The following is a 14,541-nucleotide window of genomic DNA, read 5'->3' as shown; positions in this document are numbered from 1 at the left end:
CCAACACATTGTGTGCAGACAGGTGTCGGACGTCCGGTAGCTCGCGGGCATCCGGTCATCCGAAAGTCTTCGGACTTTTGACGTTGTGGCTCTGGTTCGTTGGTCTCGGATCCGGTGGCGATCGGTCATCCGGGCGCTGGGGAGTGTCGGACGTCTGGTCACGGTCGGTCATCCAGTCACTATAGACTTGACCTTCGGCTGTAGTGGTTCTGGCTGGTGAAGACCCCAGGTGTCGGATGTCTGGTATGGCTCGGTCGTCCGCTAGCTGTCGGACGTCCGAGAGTTGTAGCTTCATGGCATCTCCTTCTCTTACTCTGCTTCCTCACCTTCTCGTTCGATGCTCCTAGTTGTTTCATGGTCGTCCTCTTGGTTCCTGGTCATGCATAGCACATATGTTTGAGGTAGCAGCCATGTCTCACATGTGGAAAGTGACGGTTCAGAGGGGAGCGAGTTCACCATGTTTACAATGGCATATAGTCGAGGTCTCATCGTATGTCCTCTTGGGGCTTGTGGAGTAGTTGAAGTGTACATGGGGATGATCATAGGATGCTCTGCATGACTCTACCCCCATTACATCCCGAGCACTTAGTCGCAAGCATCGTCAAGTCTACTCTGTCATCAAGCCCTCTTTGGCAAGGTGGCATCAACGCTTAGGACATCCATCATCGGTCATAGTCAACCAAGTAGTTTATAAAGACAATCTTCCTTTGTCACATAGTTAAATTAGCGAGCTTATCTGTGAAGCTTGTCAATGTGCCAAGAGTCATCAGCTTTCTTACCCTAAGTCAAATAGTGTGTCTCATGCTCCATTAGAACTTATTTTCAGTGATGTATGGGGCCATAACCGAGATTATTTTGGAATAAAAAATATTATGTCAGTTTCATTGATGATTACAACAAGTTTACTTGGATTCATTTTCTTAAATATAAATCTGAAGTTTTTTCTATCTTCCTAGAATTTCAGAAACTTGTTGAGAGACCCTTCGATAGGAAAATTTTGCCAGTCCAAAGAGACTTGGGAGGGGAGTATGAGAAATTCAACTCTTTCTTCCTTATCATTGGGATTGCCCATCATGTTTCTTGTCCTCATGCTCATCAACAGAATGGCTATTATGAGTGCAAGCATCACCACATTGTCGAAGTCGGTCTCTCTCTTTTAGCTCATGCATCCATGCCTCTCAAATAATGGGATGAAGCCTGATAACCCACAAGTATAGGGGATCACAACGGTTTTTGTGGGTAGAGTATTCAACCCAAATTTATAGATTCGACACAAGGGGAGCGAAAGAATATTTGAAGGTATTAGCAGCTGAGTTGTCAATTCAACCACACCTGGAGATTAATTATCTGCAGCAAAGTGATCAGTAGCAAAGTAGTTTGATAGTTTTGATAATAGTGACAGTAGCAATGGTAACAGTAATAGTGATAGCAGTAGTTTGTAGCAAGTGTAACAGTGATGATAGCAGTAGTAATGCAGCAAGATCAGTAAGGATAGATTCGTAGGCATTGGATCGGTGACTTGTTGGATGCTATTCATCATGAGACAGTTATAACCTAGGGCGATACGGTACTAGCTCCAGTTCATCGGTATAATGTAGGCATGTATTTGGTAAATAGTCATACGTGCTTTATTAAAAGAACTTGCATGACATCTTTTGTCCTACCCTCCCGTGGCAGCGGGGTCCATATTGGAAACTAAGGGATATTAAGGCCTCCTTTTAATAGAGAACGGGAACAAAGCATTAACACATAGTGAATACATGGACTCCTCAAACTACGATCATCACCGGGAGTGGGCCCGGTTGTTTTCAATGTGGGGATGCTAGATCATAATCGTAGTAGGTGACTATAACTTGCAAGATCGGATCTGAAACATGGATATAATGATGAATTCATAAACGGTTCAGATCTGAAATCATGGCACCCGGGCCCAAAGTGACAAGCATTAAGCATGGTAAAGTCATAGCAACATCAATCTAAGAACATAGTGGATACAAGGGATCAGGCCCTAACAAAACTAACTCGATTACATGATGAATCTCATCAAACTCCTCACCGACTAGCGAGCCTATGAAGGAATTACTCACTCTCGGTGGGGAGCATCATGGAATTGGCGATGGAGATAGGTTGGTGATGACGAAGATCGAAGATTCCCCTCTCCGGAGCCCCAAACGGACTCCAGGTCTGCCCTCCCGAGGAAGAACAGGGCTTGGCGGTGGCTTTGTCTCGTGGATCGTAATAATTCTTTCTCCCTGATTTTTTCTGGAAATATGTGATTTTATAGTATCAGGGGGTCGTCAGCGGGGCCACCAGGTGGGTACAACCCACCTGGGCACGACAGGAGAGGGGGGCGCGCCCTGGTGGGTTGTGCCCACCCAGGTGCCCCTCTCCGGCAGGTCTTGGCTCCAGAAATTCTCTTTATTGATATAAAAAATCCTCAAAAAGTTTCGTTGCATTCCGAGAACTTTTATTTCTACACAAAAACAACACCATGGTAGTTCTGCTGAAAACAACGTCAGTCCGGGGTTAGTTTGATTCAAATCATGCAAATTAGAGTCCTAAACAAGAGGAAAAGTGTGAGAAAAAGTAGATACGTTGGAGACGTATCAACTCCCCCAAGCTTAAATCTTTGCTTGTCCTCAAGCAATTCAGTTGATAAACTGATAGTGAGAAAGAAAAACTTTTATGAACACTTTTGCTATTGTTTGCATAAATAAGCTTAACCGCACCCAGGTTTTCAGCCCACATTATAACTAACCATGTCGACAATAACTCTTAAAGATTATAATGATTAATATCAATGACATAATCAGCTAGCGAGCAATAATGAGATATCTCAAACAGCAACACGTTGTCAAAACAATCATGATATAATATGACAATAATGGTATCTCGCTAGCCCTTTTTGAGACCGCAAAACATAAATCCAGAGCACCTTCGAAGTTCAAGCAGCGACTAAACATTGTAATTCATCGTAGAAAATATCCAGTCATGATGCACCCAACATTAGCTATACAAAATGCATAAATCATGACCGATGTGCTCTACTCAGTTTCTGGCGCTTGTTTATAGAAGGTGATGACACAACATAAAAGTAAATAGAAAGTCCCTTCGCAGAGGGAAGCAGTGATTTGCAGAGGTGCGAGAGCTTAGTTTTTAAAATAGAGATAAATGATATTTTGAGACATGCACCCTTCTTATTCACTTCACGACCATCAGTTATCAACATATTCCATGCTAAGCACGCTAGTGGCGGTTCCCAAGCGATAAAAGTAAAGGTTTACTCCCCCTCCACCAACAATCACATTCCATGGCTTGTCCGAAACAACGGGTGTCGTCCAAACCAACAACAGTCCCGGGGGAATTTTTTTAATTATTTGCATTTTTGAGTTCGGGACTGGGAATCCCTATAACCACCCATTTCCTCATGGATGGCGAGTGAATAAACACTCGACCGGAGGATAACATGCTTATCACGGAAGATATCGACCACCTCCTGTCGTTCCATGAACGATCCAGGCACACAAAACTAATAATTTTTTAGAAGTTTTTAGAGGTGGCACATGCAAATTTACTTAGGACGGCAAGGTAATACCGTATATAGGTAGGTATGGTGGACTCATCTGGAATATCTTTGGGTTCAAGGTTTTTTGATGTACAAGCAGAATCCCCACTTAGTACAGGCGAAGGCTAGCAATTTTAAGATTGGGAAGCGGCCAGCTAGAGAGCAACAATGATCATGACCAGGCATTATGCATAAGTAACATTGGAAACTATCATGAGTAGGATATGAACACCATGAATGTAAACATTATAGAGGCTATGTTGGCTTTGATTCAACTACATGCATGAACATGTACCAAGTCAAGCCACTCGAACATTCAGAGGAGGATACCATATCATCATACTACATCACAATCATTTTAACGCTATGTTGATATCCAAGATAAATCATTATTAACTCCCAGCTACTTATGCATGGCATGAGAAACTCTAATCTCTAATTATCATTGCAAATAGGTTTAATCATAACAGGCTGAAGTATGGATGCTAGGTTAAACATATTTACACAGACAGAACAAGTCGAGTTCATACCAGTTTCTCTTTGCCAGGGCCAGCTCATCGAATATCATCATTATTGCCTTTCACTTGCATGACCGAATGATATGAAAATAATAACAGTGCAAGAATGCCATGGACTAAGGTGGAATCTGCAAACATTTTATTCAACAGGAGAAGACAAGGTAAAATGGGCTCTTATTAGTTCAACAGTTATTCATATGAGAGCCACTCAACATTTTCATCGTGGTCTTCTCCTTGGTAAGACTCGAATAAAAGAAAAGAAATTCAAAGAAACACAATAAAATATTTTTTGGAGTTTTTGGTTTTCTTCAGCAAGTAAATAAAAAGCAAAAATGAAGAAAACTATTTACACGGGAAAGCTCCCAACAAGCAAAAGAAGAACAAGGAAATCTTTTTGGGTTTTCTTTTTAGTGCTACTACTAAGCATGCATAGAAAGTAAATTACTACAACTAATATTTTTGGTTTTTCTAAAAAAATCAAAAACACAAGAAGAAAGCAAGAAAGATAAATCTAAGCATGGATAATACAATAAAAAGTGTGAACACCGACAGATAGAATGATATGTGAGCATGAATATAATGTCGGTGAGAACACGTACTCCCCCAAGCTTAGGCTTTTGGCCTAACTTGGTAGTGAATTGGTAGCCTGGAGGGTAGTATGGATACTGAGCACCAGGCATCCACTCATCCCACTGCTGAGGAACGGGCATCCACTGATCCCACTTTGGAGGTGCATGTGCAGCCTCTGCAGCAGCGCGAGCATTCCAGTGGGCAAGGATGTCTGTAGGCATAATCCGGTATCCGCCCCTGGCAACAGAATCAAACAAAGCAGGTGCAGGCAAGGGGATAACATCACGAGTGTCAATGTTATAGACCAGTTATAAGGAATGGCAATGTCGGGATGATCATGTGCAAGAAAGTGATGGTGATCCATGGCTGCATGATATAGGTAAACTATGGTAAGAGGGAAATCATGAGGGCATATCTCAACCTCGAAGTGAGCCGCCAAACGAGTAGCATAAATCCCACCATGTATTTTACCCTGAGATTTATTAAGGTGCAGGCGACGAGCCACGATAGCCCCCAAGCTATACGTGTTGTCGCCCTCAATGGCATGATGTAAAACAATGAGGTCCGGTGAACTAAGTGCACACACCTTCTCCCTAGCAAGCAAGCATTTGGTAATGAAATATGCAAAGTAACGAACATCAGGAAAATGTAAACCACCTGCAGTGATGGCTGACACTCTTGATACGTCCATTTTGCATCATGCTTTTATATTGATATTTATTGCAATATGGGCTGTACTTACACATTATGTCACAATACTTATGCCTATTCTCTCTTATTTTACAAGGTTTACATAAGGAGGGAGAATGCCGGCACCTGGAATTCTGAGCTAGAAAAGGAGCAAATATTAGAGACCTATTCTGAACAACTCCAAAAGTCCTGAAACTCGATGGAAGTTATTTTTGGAAATAATAAAAAATACTGAGCGAAGAAAATACCAGAGGGGGGCCACACCCTGGCCACGAGGGTGGGGGTGCGCCCTACCCCCCTGGGCGCGCCCCCTGCCTCATGGGCCCCCTGTTGGCCCTCCGATGCCCATCTTTTGCTATATGGAGTCTTTCGTCCAAGAAAAAATCATAAGCAAGCTTTCGGGACGAGACTCCGCCGCCACGAGGCGAAACCTTGGAGGAACCAATCTAGGGCTCCGACGGAGCTGTTCTGCCGAGGACACTTCCCTCCGGGAGGGGGAAATCATCAGCAACGATCCTCTCATTGGGAGGGGGTCAACCTCCATCAACATCTTCACCAGTTCATCTCTTGTATCCAATCTTTGTATCCAAACCTTAGATTGGTACCTATGGGTTGCTAGTAGTGTTGATTACTCCTCGTAGTTGATGCTAGTTGGTTTATTTGGTGGAAGATCATATGTTCAGATCTTATATGCATATTAATACCCCTCTGTTATGAACATGAATATCCTTTGTGAGTAGTTATGTTTGTTCCTGAGGACTTGGGAGAAGTCTTGCTATTAGTAGTCATGTGAATTTGGTATTCGTTCGATATTTTGATGAGATGTATGTTGTCTCTCCTCTAGTGGTGTTATGTGAACATTGACTACATGACACTTCACCATTATTTGGGCCTAGAGGAATGCATTGGGAAGTAATAAGTAGATGATGGGTTGCTAGAGTGACAGAAGCTTAAACCCTAGTTTATGCATTGCTTCGTAAGGGGCTGATTTGGATCCATATGTTTCATGCTATGGTTAGGTTTACCTTAATACTTTTTTGTAATTGCGGATGCTTGCAATAGGAGTTAATCATAAGTGGGTTGATTGTCCAAGTAAGGACAGCACCCAAGCACCGGTCCACCCACATATAAAATTATCAAAGTAACGAACGTGAATCATATGAACGTGATGAAAACTAGCTTGACGATATTCCCATGTGTCCTCGGGAGCGCTTTCTTCTATATAAGAGTTCGTCCAGGCTTGTCCTTTGCTACAAAAAGGATTGGGCCACCTAGTTGCACTTTATTTACTTTTGTTACCTGTTGCTCATTACAAATTATCTTATCACAAAACTATCTGTTACCTATAATTTCAGTGCTTGCAGAGAATACCTTGCTGAAAACCGCTTATCATTTCCTTCTGCTCCTCGTTGGGTTCGACACTCTTACTTATCAAAAGGACTATGATAGATCCCCTATACTTGTGGGTCAACAAGACTCTTTTCTGGCGCCGTCGCCGGGGAGTGAAGCGCCTTTGGTAGGTGGAATTTGGTAAGGAAAAATTTATATAGTGTGCTGAAATTTACTGTCACTTGTTACCATGGAAAGTAATCCCCCGAGGGGCTTGTTCGGAGTATCTTCACCCCGACCAGTAGAGCAAAGAGTTGCCCCTCAACCTACTGAACATACTAAAAATGAAAATGTCTACTTTGAAATTCCTTCAGGTATGATAGAAAAACTGCTAGCTAATCCTTTTGCAGGAGAGGAACATTACATCCTCATGAGCACCTAATATATGTGGATGAAGTTTGTGGATTATTTAAGCTTGCAGGTATGCCCGATGATGTTATCAAGAAGAAGGTCTTCCCTTTATCTTTGAAGGGAGATGCATTGACATGGTATAGGCTATGTGATGATATGGGATCATGGAACTACAAACGATTGAAATTGGAATTTCATCAGAAGTTTTAGCCTATGCATGTTGTTCATCGTGATCGTAATTATATATATAATTTTTGGCCTCGTGAAGATGAATGCATCGCTCAAGCTTGGGGGAGGCTTAAATCAATGTTATATTCATGCCCCAATCATGAGATCTCAAGAGAAATGATTATCCAAAAAATTTATGCTTGGCTTTCTGACAACAATCGCACCATGCTTGATACTTCTTGTGTTGGATCTTTTATGATGAAGACTATGGAATTCAAATGGGATTTATTGGAAAGAATTAAACGCAACTCTGAATATTGGGATCTCGACGAAGGTAAGGAGTCAGGTATGACACCTAATTTTGATTGTGTTAAATCTTTAATGGATACCGATGTTTTCCGTAAATTTAGCACTAAATATGGACTTGACTCTGAGATAGCTTCTTTCTGTGAATCTTTTGCTACTCATGTTGATCTCCCTAAGGAGAAGTGGTTTAAATATCATCCTCCCATAGAAGTAAAAGTAGCTACACCTATTAAAGTTGAAGAAAAGACTATCACTTATAATGATCCTATTATTCCTACTTCTTATGTTGAGAAACCACCGTTTCCTGTTAGGATAAAAGATCATGCTAAAGCTTCAACTGTGGTTCGTAAAGGCAATATTAGAACCTATACACCTCCTAAGCAAGTTAAAGTTGAACCTAATATTGCTATTGTTAAGGATCTCTTGGCTGATAATATTGATGGGAATGTTATTTATTTCTGTGATGAAACTGCTAGAATTGCTAAACCTTGTGCTAAAGATAAACATAGACCTGTGGTAGGCATGCCTATTATTTCTGTTAAAATAGTAGATCATTGTTATCAAGGCTTGTGTGATATGGGTGCTAGTGCTAGTGCAATACCTATTGACTTATACAAAGAAATTATGCATGATATTGCACCTGCTGAGTTAGAAGATATTGATGTCACAATTAAACTTGCCAATAGAGATACTATTTCACCAATTGGGATTGTTAGAGATGTTGAAGTCTTGTGTAGGAAAACTAAATATCCTGCTGATTTTCTTGGTCTTGGTTCCCCACAATATAGCTTTTGTCCCATTATATTTGGTAGACCCTTCTTAAACACTGTTAATGCTAGGATAGACTGCGAAAAGGATGTTGTTACTATTGGTTTAGGTGATATGTCTCATGAGTTCAACTTTTCTAAATTTCATAGAAAACACCGTGAAGAGGAATTGCCTAGTAAAGATGGAATTATTGGTCTTGCTTCTATTGCCGCACCTCCTAGTGATCCTTTAGAACAATATTTGCTAGACCATGAAAATGATATGTTTATGAATGAAAGAAGGGAAATAGATGAAGTGTTCTTTAAATAGGGACCTATTCTGAAACACAACTTGCCTGTTGAAATCTTAGGGGATCCTCCTCCACCCAAGGGTGATCCCGTGTTTGAGCTTAAACCATTGCCTGATACTCTTAAATATGCTTATCTTGATGAAAAGACAATATATCCTATTATTATTATTGCTAACCTTTCAGAGAAGGAGGAAGAAAAACTATTGAAAACTCTGAAGAAGCACCATGCTGCTATTGGATATACTCTTGATGATGTTAAGGGCATTAGTCCCACTCTATGTCAACACAAAATAAATTTTGAGAAAGATGCCAAACCAGTTATTGATCATCAACGACGGCTGAATCCTAAGATGAAAGAAGTGGTAAGAAAAGAAATACTAAAGCTCCTTGAGGCAGCTATAATTTATCCCGTTGCTGATAGTCAGTGGGTAAGTCCTGTCCATTGTGTTCCTAAGAAGGGAGGTATTACTGTCGTTCCTAATGATAAAGATGAATTGATTCTGCAAAGAATTATTATAGGTTATAGGATGGTAATTGATTTTTGAAAATTAAATAAGGCTACTAAAAAAGATCATTACCCCTTACCTTTTATTGATCAAATGCTTGAAAGATTATCCAAACATACACATTTTTGCTTTCTAGATGGTTATTCTGGTTTCTCTCAAATACCTGTGTCAGCTGATGATCAGTCAAAGACCACTTTTACTTGCCCTTTCGGTAATTTTGCTTATAGACATATGCCTTTTGGTTTATGCAATGCACCTTATACCTTTCAAAGATGCATGATGGCTATATTCTCTAACTTTTGTGAAAAGATTTTTGAGGTTTTCATGGATGATTTCTCCGTTTATGGATCCTCTTTTGATGATTGCTTAAGCAACCTTGATCGAGTTTTGCAGAGATGTGAAGAAACTAACCTTTTCTTGAATTGGGAGAAGTGCCACTTTATGTTAATGAAGGTATTGTCTTGGGGCACAAAATTTCTGAAAGGGGCATTGAAGTTGATAAAGCTAAAGTTGATGCTATTGAAAAGATGTCGTGTCCCAAGGACATCAAAGGTATAAGAAGTTTCCTTGGCCATGCCGGCTTTTATAGGAGGTTCATTAAGGACTTCTCAAAAATTTATTGGCCTCTGACTAATTTATTACAAAAAGATATACCATTCGTCTTTGATGATGATTATGTAGAAGCATTTGAAATACTTAAGAAAGCATTGATCTCTGCACCTATTGTTCAGCCACCTGATTGGAATTTACCTTTTGAAATTATGTGTGATGCTAGCGATTATGCTGTAGGTGTTGTTCTAGGGCAAAGAGTTGATAAGAAATTAAATGTTATTCAATATGCTAGTAAAACTCTAGACAATACCCATAGAAATTATGCTACTACTGAAAAAGAATTCTTAGTAGTTGTATTTGCTTGTGATAAGTTCAGACCTTATATTGTTGATAGGGATGGCAATGGGTCGGGTTTGGGGCGGGTGGAGCTGGTCCAAATCCAACCCATGACCCATCTTCCTACCCTCTGCCCATCCACCAAATTATCCATGGGCACAACTTGTGCCCATGCCCAAACCCGTTGGATACCCACATACCCATGGAGCTGCATGGGCATAGAAAAGTCAGCATGAAGCCTTCCCAAATATCAAATCAACTCATCATCAGTCACTCACAATTGACAACATAATCTACAAGCATAAGTAGGTAACAAGTAATACGATGAGTCCTTAAGTGTGACATACCAGAGGTTGATTCTGTAGCATATAGCTCATGGCACAAGTTGCATATTTCCTGTCATTTCCCATTGATTCGTTCTTTCTACTATCACTGGCATATGACCCCACATGTCATACGGGTATCCATTGGATATCCATGGAACACAAACTATAACCATGCCCAACCCGGCTGTTCGTGGGTATCCATATCCACGCACCCATGGCAGAAATGTGCTCCATACCCTTGCCCAACCGGGTCTGGTATCCATGGTATCCCAATCCATGGATAAAATTGCCATCCCTAATTGTTGATTCTAAGGTAACTATTCACACGGATCATGCTGCTATTAAATATCTTATGGAAAAGAACGATGATAAACCTATACTTATTAGATGGGTTCTCTTGCTACAAGAATTTGATTTGAATATTATTGATAGAAAGGGAGCTGAGAACCCCATTGCAGATAACTTGTCTAGGTTAGAAAATGTTCTTGATGACCCACTACCTATTGATGATAGATTTCCTGCTGAAAAATTAAATGTCATAAACGCTTCTCATACTGCTCCATGGTATGTGCTACCTCTTGAGCACTGCGTTGGTTTTCCCTGGAGAGGAAGGGATGATGCAGCAAAGTAGCGTAAGTATTTCCCTCAGTTTTTGAGAACCAAGGTATCAATCCAGTACGAGGCTATGCGCCAGTCCCTCGTACATGCAAAAAACAAATAAATCCTCGCAACCAACACAAATAGGGGTTGTCAATCCCTATAAGGCCACTTACGAGAGTGAGATCTGATAGATATGATAAGATAATATTTTTGGTATTTTATGAAAAAGATGCAAAGTAAAATAAAGGCAAAGTAAATATCAAAGGAAATAACTAAGTAGTTGGGGATCAATATGATAAAGATACACCCGGGGGCCATAGGTTTCACTAGTGGATTCTCTCGAGAGCATAAGTATTCTACGGTGGGTGAACAAATTAGTATTGAGCAATTGACAGAATTGAGCATAGTTATGAGAATATCTAGGTATGATCATGTATATAGGCATCACGTCCGAGACAAGTAGACCGACTCCTGCCTTCATCTAGTACAATTACTCCACTCATCGACCGCTATCCAACATGCATCTAGAGTATTAAGTTAAAAAACAGAGTAACGCCTTAAGCAAGATGACATGATGTAGAGGGATAGACTCATGCAATATGAAGAAAACCCCATCTTGTTATCCTCGATGGAAACAATACAATACGTGCCTTGCTTCCCCTACTGTCACAGGGAAAGGACACCGCAAGATTGAACCCAAAGCTAAGCACTTCTCCCATTGCAAGAAAGATCAATCTAGTAGGCCAAACCAAACTGATAATTCGAAGAGACTTGCAAAGATAACCAATCATACCTAAAAGAATTCAGAGAAGATTCAAATATTATTCATAGATAGACTTGATCATAAACCCACAATTCGTCGATCTCAACAAACACACTGCAAAAAGAAGATTACATCGAATAGTTCTCCACAAGAGAGGGGGAGAACATTGTATTGAGATCCAAAAAGAGAGAAGAAGCCATCTAGCTACTAACTATGGACCCGTAGGTCTGAAGTAAACTACTCACACTTCATCGGAGAAGCTATGGTGTTGATGTAGAAGCCCTCCGTGATCGATGCCCCCTCCGACGGAGCTACGGAACAGGCCCCAAGATGGGATCTCGTGGATACAGAAAGTTGTGGCGATGGAATTAGATTTTTGCTCCGTATCTGATCGTTTGGAGGTACGTAGGTATATATAGGAGGAAGGAGTACGTCGGTGGAGCAACAGGGGGCCCACGAGGGTGGAGCGCGTGCCTGGTGGGGGTAGGCGCGCCCCCTACCTCGTGGCCTCCTCTTTTCTTTCTTGGCATAGGGTCCAAGTCTCCCGGGTCTTGTTCGTTGTGAAAATCACGTTCCCGAAGGTTTCATTCCGTTTGGACTCCGTTTGATATTCCTTTTCTTCGAAACCCTAAAACAGGCAAAAAAACAGCAATTCTGGGCTGGGCCTCCGGTTAATAGGTTAGTCCCAAAAATAATATAAAAGTGGATAATAAAGCCCAATAATGTCCAAAATAGTAGATAATATAGCATGGAGCAATCAAAAATTATAGATACTTTGGAGACGTATCAAGCATCCCCAAGCTTAATTCCTGCTCGTCCTCGAGTAGGTAAATGATAAAAACAGAATTTTTGATGCAGAGTGCTACTTGGCATAATTTTAATGTAATTCTTCTTAATTGTGGTGTGAATATTCAGATCAGAAAGATTCAAGACAAAAGTTCATATTGACATAAAAATAATAATACTTCAAGCATACTAACAAAGCAATTATGTCTTCTCAAAATAACATGGCTAAAGAAAGTTATCCCTACAAAATCATGTAGTCTGGCTATGCTCTATCTTCACCACACAAAATATTTAAATCATGCACAACCCCGATGACAAGCCAAGCAATTGTTTCATACTTTTGACATTCTCAAAACTTTTTCAATCTTCACGCAATACATGAGCGTGAGCCATGGATATAGCACTATAGGTGGAATGGAGTGGTGGTTGTGGACAAGACAAAAAGGGAGAAGATAGTCTCACATCAACTAGGCGTATCAACGGGCTATGGAGATGCCCATCAATAGATATCAATGTGAGTGAGTAGGGATTGCCATGCGACAGATGCACTAGAGCTATAAGTATATGAAAGCTAAAAAAGAAACTAAGTGGGTGTGCATCCAACTTGCTTGCTCATGAAGACCTAGGGCATTTTGAGGAAGCCCATCATTGGAATATACAAGCCAAGTTCTATAATGAAAGATTCCCACTAGTATATGAAAGTGATAACATGAGAGACTCTCTACTATGAAGATCATGGTGCTACTTTGAAGCACAAGTGTGGTAAAAGGATAGTAACATTGTCCCTTCTCTCTTTTTCTCTCATTTTTTTATTTGGGCCTTTTCTCCTTTTTTATGGACTCTTTTCTTTCTTTCTTTTTTGTCCAGAGTCTCATCTCGACTTGTGGGGGAATCATAGTCTCCATCATCCTTTCCTCACTGGGACAATGCTCTAATAATGATGATCATCACACTTTTATTTTTCTTACAACTCAACAATTACAAGTCGATACTTAGAACAAAATATGACTCTATATGCATGCATCCGACGGTGTACCGGGATATGCAATGAATCAAGAGTGACACGTATGAAAGAATTATGAATGGTGGCTTTGCCACAAATACGATGTCAACTACATGATCATGCTAAGCAATATGACAATGATGGAGTGTGTCATAATGAACGAAATAGTGGAAAGTTGCATGGCAATATATCTCGAAATGGCTATGGAAATGCCATAATAGGTAGGTATGGTGGCTGTTTTGAGGAAGGTATATGGTGGGTGTATGATATCGGCGAAAGGTGCGCGGTATTAGAGAGGCTAGCAAAGGTGGAAGGGTGAGAGTGCGTATAATCCATGGACTCAACATTAGTCATAAAGAACTCATATAATTATTGCAAAAATCTACAAGTTATCAAAGCAAAGTATTACGCGCATGCTCCTAGGGGGATAGATTGGTAGGAAAAGACCATCGCTCGTCCCCGACCGCCACTCATAAGGAAGGCAATCAAAAAATAAATCATGCTCCGACTTCATCACATAACAGTTCACCATACGTGCATGCTACGGGAATCACAAGCTTCAACACAAGTATTTCTCAAATTCAAAACTACTCAACTAGCATGACTTTAATATCGCCATCTCCATATCTCAAAACAATTATCAAGTATCAAACTTATCATAGTATTCAACACACTCATAAGAGAATTATTTTTATTCTTGAATACCTAGGATATTAGGATTTAAAGCAAATTACCATGATATTAAGACTCTCAAAATAATCTAAGTGAAGCATTAGAGATCAATAGTTTCTATAAAACAAATCCACCACCGTTCTCTAAAAGATATAAGTGAAGTACTAGAGCAAAATTATATAACTCAAAAGATATAAGCGAAGCACATAGAGTATTCTAACAAATTCTAAATCATGTATGGCTCTCTCAAAAGGTGTGTACAGCAAGGATGATTGTGGTAAACCAACAAGCAAAGAATCAAATAATACAAGACGCTCCAAGCAAAACACATATCATGTGGCGAATAAAAATATAGCTCCAAGTAAAGTTACCGATAGAAGTAG

Source organism: Triticum urartu, chromosome 1A, assembly GCF_056163025.1.
Source record: "Triticum urartu cultivar PI428250 chromosome 1A, HENAU_Tu73, whole genome shotgun sequence".
NCBI lineage: Eukaryota > Viridiplantae > Streptophyta > Magnoliopsida > Poales > Poaceae > Triticum > Triticum urartu.
The sequence above is the reverse complement of the archived record's forward strand: the minus strand, read 5'-3'. Positions refer to the sequence as shown.